This window comes from Trichosurus vulpecula, chromosome 4, assembly GCF_011100635.1.
Source record: "Trichosurus vulpecula isolate mTriVul1 chromosome 4, mTriVul1.pri, whole genome shotgun sequence".
NCBI classification, from domain to species: domain Eukaryota; kingdom Metazoa; phylum Chordata; class Mammalia; order Diprotodontia; family Phalangeridae; genus Trichosurus; species Trichosurus vulpecula.
The window spans coordinates 265,660,989-265,670,158 of record NC_050576.1 but is presented as its reverse complement, the minus strand read 5'-3'; the positions used below and the strand labels follow the sequence as shown (position 1 = coordinate 265,670,158).

The window sequence follows — 9,170 nt, the reverse complement described above, 5'->3', positions numbered from 1 at the left end:
ACTTAATCAAAACCCAAAATAAATGGGTGAAAGTTGGTAATCATTACCATGATATAAGGAATGGAGAACCATCTCAGCATCAGTTCTGAATTATCAGAAGTATGGAATCTGGATCTGCTGTACCAAATTCCTCCTTCAGAGCTGTTTATCAGTGATGACAGTGGATGTCCTGGTGTTTTTTTTCATCATTACAATCTTAGTTATTCATCAAACTCATATAATTTTTAAACTCTTTTTAAAAATTTGTTAGTGTGAAAGGAGACCACCACACATATGTATATTAAATAAATTTTCTTCTTTATTCAAGTTCTGTCTAGGTGCAGAATTCATATAATTTTTAAACTCTTTTTTTTTAATTCGTTAGTGTGAAAGGAGGAGACAACCATACATATGTATATTAAATAAATTTTTTTCTTTATTCAAGTTCTGTCTAGGTTGGGAATATGGCAAAGGTCCCCAAATCATCCCGATATAACCCACCTAGCATTTATTTAGCAGCTATTATATGCTAAATATTGTAATAGATATTAGGAATATAAAAATAAAATTAAAATCAGTCCTTGCCCTCAAAGAGCTTATAGTCTACTGATCCCTTGCATACCATTCTGATGAGTGCATATCTATGAAATAATAAAAAGGTCTGATAATAAAAGGACTGATTACTTATATTCTAATGATTTTTATTTGGGATTTTGGGACTTGGAACTGGAATAGACCTTCAAACTAATTCAATTTCCTTCTTTTACAGAGAAGGGGACTGAGGCCCAGAAGAGTTAAGACACTTTTTCAAGGAAGTGACAAGGGCAGTGCACTTCCATGAATTCTATTTGAACTACTCCTAATTATAATAGCTAATTTTGTCCAAGTACTCTAAACTTCATATATTGCTTTCTAATACGTAACAACATCAATAGATAATGTGATATTATCCCCTGTCCTTTTTGTTTGTTTCTTTAGATAGGTCAGGAAACTAAGCCTCGGACAAATTATTGTGACTTTCTTACACTGATGTGACTAGGAAATTCTGGAAGCAGGACTAAAACTCTTGTCTTCTGCCTCTAAGCCTACTGTTCTTTTCATCATATCAAGCCAAGTTGAATGCTTCTGTAGGCAATATGATATAGTGAAAATGTAAATGTATTTGGAATCAATGGATGTGGCCTTGAATCTTGCTTCTGCTACTTACTACGTAACCTTAGAAAATCAGTTAACTTCTCTGGGCCTCAGTTACCTCATCTGTAAAAGGAAAGGAGTTGGACTAGATGATGCTTTGGCTAGTTTCCAGCTCTAAATTAAGTAGCAAAGACTTCAAAACAAGGTGTGTTTTTTTTTAATTCCCTCAAGATTGAGGCTCACAATAGGGCTAAGTCATTGAAAAATTAAAGTACACAATTCAATTTTTCTGAAGACCTTGATAATTATATTTTTAGTGAACGATTAAGCAGAAAGCTTATTGAAAACAACAGGCAGAGACATTGTGCACTTCTAAATGAAAAGACAGCACAGACCATTTCTCCCTTAGATTCACAATTACAATAGCATGCAATGGTTGCTATTAATATTTTCTTTCATCCTAGGAACTTCATTCTCTATATCCATTAACTCATTCTAACACAGGAAACTCTTAGATACAATTTTGTATTGTCCCTGTTTCATAGCTAAGAAACTGGAATACAAAGACTCATTGAATTTTAGAGTAATAAAGGGCCTCTGAGAACATCTACTTTCCATCTAGCATTCTGTAAATCAGAAAAAAATGAGTCTTCAGTTACACAGCTAGTTAGTGAAATAACAGGACCTAGACGCCAGCTCTCTTGACTCCTAGCATCATATTATTTTGCCAAGACCATAGGCAATGGAGAAAGAAGGGATTTTAAATTTGTGGGAAAAGGTAATATTTAGTTCTAAACTAGGTTGCCATTTTCCTATTTTATTCCACCATTGAGCTTAGAACATTCTTCTAGCACCATCTTAGTATTCATTGACACCTACTATTTTCCATTGACACCTACTATTTTTCCACCCTAGGTGATTATCATCTATTTAACATATACCTATAATCTATTTTTTTCTTTTTCTCCACCTCTCTTTTATCTAGCTAACTAGCTAAAAAGTTAGAAGGAGATATGTATGCCTATATGTAATAGATAGGGTAGGTATGATGTCATAATTAATTATATGTTGTAATGTCATAATATTTGAAATGTTCTGGAAAATAGAAACCTCATCCCAGATTTGGAAAGATTTAATGTTATCCCAGTAATCAAAAAGATGGTCTGGAGTCTAAAAGAGTTATTTTCTTGAGTTGAAACCTGGCCTAAGACACTTAAAAGCAGTATGGCCCTGGGCAAGTCACTTAAAGCGGTTTGCCTCAGTTTCCTCATCTGTAAAATGAGCTGGAGAAGAAAATGGCAAATCACTCCACTATCTTTACCAAGAACACCCCAAATGGTGTCACAGAGTCAAACTTGACTGAGCATTACATATATACAAGGTATATTTTTAAGTTTAATCTGCATAAGTCTATAAAATCACCAATACAATAAATCGGGTAATTTGATTTTAACATTTGCTAATTTCCAAGGTATAAATACTCATGCAGAAAATTTAAAAATGGCTCTGGAGAGCCAGTATGAGCTGGCACCCAGTACTTCTCAGTAGGCTATGAGGAAACTCCCTCTGCCAATGCTGATAGGCCAACATCCTGCAAAACTTAGGTTCATAGAGAGCTGCCTGGTTCACTAAGCATGAAACGACTGGTCATAAGGCCAGGATGTGACAGAAGCAAAGCTTGAAGCCCTTCCAGGGCTTTATTCATTCGCTAATAATAATGCTATATAAGAGTTAAGGAAATCTTCCTGAAGACATTCTTACCTTTTTAAAGGAGTATGACAACACACACTCACACACACACACACACACACACACACACACACACAGAATTGACTCTGAATGAGTATGATGTTGAAAAATATGTTTTTCTCCACAATACTATGACAGTGTTAGCAAAACACTGACTTTCTTTTCCTTGGCAGAGAACTGAATTTTGATTTATCAGATATTTGAGCCAGCATTTTCACTAATACCTATTAAAATTGCTCAGTTTTTACTTGCAATTTGGTCTATTATTTAGAGCATAAGATAGAATCGCTATATAACCTCTTTGTCTAGTTTAGTATTTGGAAAGACTTTTTCTTCCCTAATCTTTTTTTAATAATGACTCAATGTGATCCTACTACCTTTGTCTTGAGCTTATGTAAACTTAAATAGAATGCAATCTCATTATGTGTCTGCCTGTTTTTATTTTGCAGTTTTAGATTAGCCTAGGTTTCATTCTTTCCTCCCAAAATATAACTACACAAAATGGAACCTTGATGGAATATATTTTGCAAAATGGCTCTGCCATATATAAACATTATAAGGGTTTCTACTGTGGTGATCTAATAAGTCACTCCATTTCCCTAGATGAAGAACACCTATATTAGTTAGAGAAAAGGCAGTGATGGATTTATTGGGGTTTAATAAAACAAGCATGGATAAATAAGGTACAGATCAAAGCCTCATTTACATAAATAAAAAAGGAAATTCAATGATTTAATTTAATTAGTCAAAGAAAAGTTTTAGGCATAGTTTATGAAAGTTGTCAGAAATGGGACATACATTTATGGGAAATAATCCATTTCCCTTCCTCCCCCATGACAAGCTAATGCATAATATGATTTGAGACACCTGGCAATTTCCCTGTCTCTTTGCCTCCTAGCTTTCTTGTTTCTTTCATTAGCACCTGGTTGGAGCTGAATCCCCCATTGGGAAACACCTGTCCAATGTTAACAAGGTGTTAATTGTAGAGACAAAGGAAAGTGGAGTCAGAAAATGAACTTGCAGATTTTTTAAAACAAATTTAAAATAATTCCAGAGTGAGAAATAAAAAGGCACAAGAGACCTTTCCTCCTCCCCAATCACAGGGTTGTAGAACATTCATTCAATAATTCTCTTTTATTCTGAGGGTTGGATAGAAGTTAAGGAAAAATTCTGAACCTTTGAAAGGAGTGTATACCATGAGACATCCATTTTAAGTCTTATCTTTTTTTTTAATTTATGGAATGAACAACCATTTCCATAACATAGTACAATAACAAAGATGATCGCACATGAATCTGCAAATATATTATGCACAACTTGCTATTCTTTTTGAATATACAATGAAAATATAATGTAAATTTCTTTTCTTTCTTCCCCCTATTTTAATTGGCTACCACTAAACACAAATATATATGTAAAAATTAATCTATACATATTTCTATTTATCAGTTTTTTCTCTGGATGCAGATAGCATCTTTCTTCACATATCCTTTATATTTAGTTTAGGTACTTATAATAGTCAAAATGACTTATTAACTCAAAGTCATTATTAAAATAATATTGTTGTCACTATATACAATGTTCTCTTGGTTCTGCTCATTTCGCTCTTCATTATTTTGTGCAAGTCTTTCCATGTTGTTATTTTTTTTTCTAAAATCATTGAGGTCATCATTTCTTATAGCGCAGTAGTATTCCATCACAATCATATATCACAAGTTGTTCAACCATTTTCTAATTGTAAATGAGCATCCCTGAAATTTCCAGTTCCTTGCTTCCACAAAGAGAGCTACTATAAACATTTTAGAATATATAAGTTCTTTTCCTTTCCCCCTAATTATCTTCAGAAATAGACCAAGTAGTGGTATTGGTGGGCCAAAGGGTATAGGTCATTTAATAACTCTTTGGACATATTTCCACATTGCTCTCCAAAACGATTGGATAACTTCACAATAGCTGTTCTATTCTTGTTCAAGTATTGTGCACTGAAGTATTGGGAAGATGGAAAAAATATCTTTTTGTCTTCCCTTCTATTTTTAAGCAGGCATAGTTCAATTTACTTGTTTATAAAAAAAAGTGGTTGCCACAGAAGCTGCCTGGGTCCTCTGGACAGACATGCAAGTGTGAGTCTTTACAACATGGTTGGTAAATTCCTGATGGGGAGACTTAGTGAACATAGTCTCCTTCCACAGGTCTGGGGTTAGATAAATGTATGTTTTGGAGATGGCATCAAAGGGAATTTTAGCAATGTTGCCCAGAGTGGCAGTACAGCCTCTGGCAGAAGTGTAGCAGTCATCAATTCCAGCCACCATTAGGAGCTTCTTAGGCACAGGAGCTGAGACAATACCAGTACCTCTAGGAGCAGAAATCAGGCACACCTGGACTGATCCACATCTCCCAGTGACCTTGCAGGGTTCTGTGTGAGGCTTGCCAGTCTTGTTCCCCCAGTAGCTATGTCTCACAGGAATGATAGACAGCTTGGCCAGAGGAATAGCACCATGAATAGCTGTGTCCACTTCCTTGGAGCACTTGACACCCAGAACAACATGGCCATTGTAGTCACTGATGGTCACAAAAGCCTTGAACCCGGTACATTGCCCAGCTCTAGTTTGTTTCTGAACAGGCATGATCTTCAGAACCTCATCTTGTGATAAAGATTCCAGGAAGAAATTTATGATCTCAGACTCCTTGATAGGAAGCGAGAAAAGATAGATCTCTTCCAAAGACTTGATTTTCATGTCCTCGACTAGCTAGCCCAGCTTAGTGACAAGAACCCACTCCTTGTCTTCAGCCTGTCCTCCCCAGACCAGTTGGCCCCAGCCATGGCATGGACCTCCATCCTCACTGTCGAACCCACCACAGAAGCCACCCTGGTGTCTGACTCCGGGGCCCCTGGGGCCTCCCGCACCTCCTGCAGCACTGATGTTGTCTGCCATTTGCTGTTCACTAGAAGTAGAAGCTCTCTCCTCCATTCTAAGAATTTTTGGCTTCCTTTAAGTATAGCTCAGCTATTGCTTTCTAAGGGGAATCTTTCCTGATCCTCCAGTTGCTAGTGCTTCCTCCTGCCTTGAATTTTCTTTTTGTTCCTCTTCTGTATTTGTGCTCTATACATCTATATAACATAAGCCCTGAAGGGCAGGAATTGTTATCATATTGGTCTTTTTAATTTCAGTGCCTAGCGTAACAATTAGCATGGTACAGGTGGTTACTCAATACTGTTGAAATGGAATTTTCTTTTCAATTAATGCATGCACTTCTTTTTAAAGTTTTGACATCCCTAAGAGGTTGAACCAACATCAGGGGCTTTGTGAGTTTAAAATGATGTGTTCCTAGTGTCCCTTCATTGAAACCTCGTAGGAACTGATGCAGAATGAAGTGGAAAGAAAAATAAGAACAATTTATTTAGTAACATCACTGTAGTAACAAACAATTTTGAAAGTCTTTATAACTCTGATCAACATGGTAGCCAACCATTATTCCACAAGGCTGAAGATGAAGCATGTTACCCACCACTTGCACAAAGATGATTGATGGACTCATGGTACAGAATGAGACTTATGCATTTTGAGGACATGACCAGTGGGAGAATTAGCTTTTCTTGATTCTGCATTCATTATAAGATTTTTGTTTTTCTTCTTTTCCAATGAAGGATGTGTAAGGGAAGAAAAGAAAATTGATTTTTGTTCATTTAAAATATAAATGCCTCTTCCCAGGAATCCATATTTCAGGATTCAATAGACTCCGAATGTCTATTATGCAGCCAACAACAGGAGAGTGGGCCAAGGAAAATAAAGTTATTTCTTACCTACAGAGCTACAACTTCCCATAGAAAAAAGTAAGAAAACTTCTGAAAAGTAGTGAAACATTCACCAATTATGATTTTCTAAGCATTACAAACACTTCTAAAAAGAGTTTTGATTAAGTTTACACTATCACGTTCCTTGGCCCTCAATACTGTGAATTTTTATTACAGGACTGGATTAATCCCATAGATTTCCAAGTCTTTAAGGTATGCTCTAAATTCAATAATTAGCAAGCCTTTATTAAGTGACTACCGTGGGCCAGGCACAATGTTGAAAATGTGGGATTAAAAAGGCAAATTTAAATGGCTTGTGCCCTCTGTGAGGTTGCATTTTATCTACTGTGTATGCTAGTTTACGTACTCTACCATTTTTTTGTAAAGAGAGGCAACATTTAATAGAACTTTTGGTAAACTAATTATACGAGTAATATTGTGTCACTTTTGATGAAAGAATAGTACAGAGAGAAGTTGATGAAGAGATTAATGCTAAGCTCAGATGTGGGCAAAATGAAGGATGGTTTCATGGCAGTTTTCATTCTGTTTGTTTGGAGAGCAGCCCCAAAGGGTTAATAGTGGCAGCTTTGAGGGCAAGGGCTGAGAGGCAGTACCCCTTCCCAGGCAATGAGGAGAAGGAGGGAAGATGATGAGGACTGCTGGCAAGGTGGAAAGGTCTGCCCTTCATGTCCAGCTTGATGTGCGGTTGGAGCACTGGTAAACACAGCTGTGTTATGGGAAAGGTGAAGGAACAGATTCTCCTCACCTCTACCCCTACCTCTCCTCTGGCTGGGGGCAACTGGACCCCATTGCTGAGCTTACCCATTTAATTTGCTATTAATTGCACTTTTGATTGACTTAGTTTAATTTCTCATAAACATTTTCAGTTGATGACATGTGTGTTTCAAGTATCCATTTGTTCACAGTATGTGCAAAGCTATGATAGTTTTAGCCAAATGGAGGGAAATGGAAAGTGACAGGGAAGTCTAAAGTCTCTCTCTCTCTCTCTCTCTCCCTCTCTCTTTCTTCTCCCTGCCTCCCTCTCTCCATTTCCTTCCATATCTTATGTTTGTATATATACGCATGCATGTAAAAATATACATGCACACACATATGTAAGGGGCAGCTAGATGGCTGTAACGAAAAGCGCTGGCCTGGAGTCAGGAAGACTCACTTTCTTAAGTTCAAATTTGGCTTCAGACATCTACCAGCTGTATGACCCTGGGAAAGTCACTTAACCCTGTTTGCTTCAGTTTCCTCATTTGTAAAATGATCTGGAGAAGGAAATGGCCAACCACTCTAGTATCTTTGCCAAGAAAACGCTAAACAACGCCACGAAGAATCAGGCAGAACTGAACAACAACAATACACGCCCATTTAGAGATGTGTGTAGACAAACTTAAGCTTTCCCCATTTATTTCAGCCCCGTCACCAACAATATAAAGGTGGTAAAGCAAAGCTGATAGGGTAAAATGATCTAACAATGTGGACATTTCACATTTGTATATTCCAGTTTTCTATCAAGGTTAGAGAAGTGTGCTTCATCGTATGTTCTCTAGACCAAAGTAGCTCATTACAATTAATGACAGTTCAGCTGACTTTTAGGGTAGCTTTTCTTGATATTATTGTCATAGAATGATAGACATAGAGAAGGGAATTAGATAGTATGTATTGCAACTTCATTATTTTACAGATGAGGAAAATGAGAGCCAGCAATGTTACTTGACCAAGATCACCAATGTAATAAATTGTGGGATTTGAAAACATGTCTTCTGACTCCAGAGCTATGATTCTTCCCATTGTACCACATTGCACATATATGTTTTTTTTATTCTACTTTCTTAACACTGAATTGCCAATATGCCTATTGAAAAGAACAGTTTGAAGCTGGAAAGATGAGATACTTCTGGGAAAGGAACAACACATCCTTGTAAAGTTGGCAGGCTTATACTGTGTGTTGGAGGGGTATAGTGTTTGTAGTGGTTACTATATTATCACCATTATTGATCTTTTCCCATTGTCTCCTATTTCCTTGAGATGAATGTAGGTCTCTGCATGATCTGCTCCACCAATGCCCTTGGACATGACATGCAGGAAGAACATGGGCTTTTCATCTGAGGCCATTCGTAATCTCTGTTTGGCAGTCTGCATAGCTCTCCTCACCACCTGTTCTGGGATTCTCAGAGCAGAAGTTGGAGAGAAAAGAAAAGGCTGATCTCTCTGGTGATTGCTTCCCAGTGCTATGAAGCTTTCAAAAATGTCTGAGCAAAAATGAGCCTGTATTGATCTTGTTCTGTGGGAATGCTAAACTTGCAAGGAACAGAAAATCTCATTAAGGCTCTACCAGCTGCCCTTTACTTCTATTGTTATTTTTAAATGCCTTTTACATGGGAGTTTTCTTTTAAATTAAATAGCCTCAAGTGTGGAGGGATCAATGCAGCTATCTTTGACTTACTTTTGGTAAATAAAAATGATTGTAAGACAGCAAAAAGAACTTCCCAGTCACATAGAGATG

General features: G+C 36.9%; 1 pseudogene; it reads right to left on the bottom strand.

Annotated features, from left to right (window-relative positions):
• Nucleotides 1-4,910: 4,910 nt before the first annotated feature.
• Nucleotides 4,911-5,795, bottom strand: LOC118847093 (annotated as a pseudogene).
• Between the last annotated feature and the right edge of the window lie 3,375 nt (nt 5,796-9,170).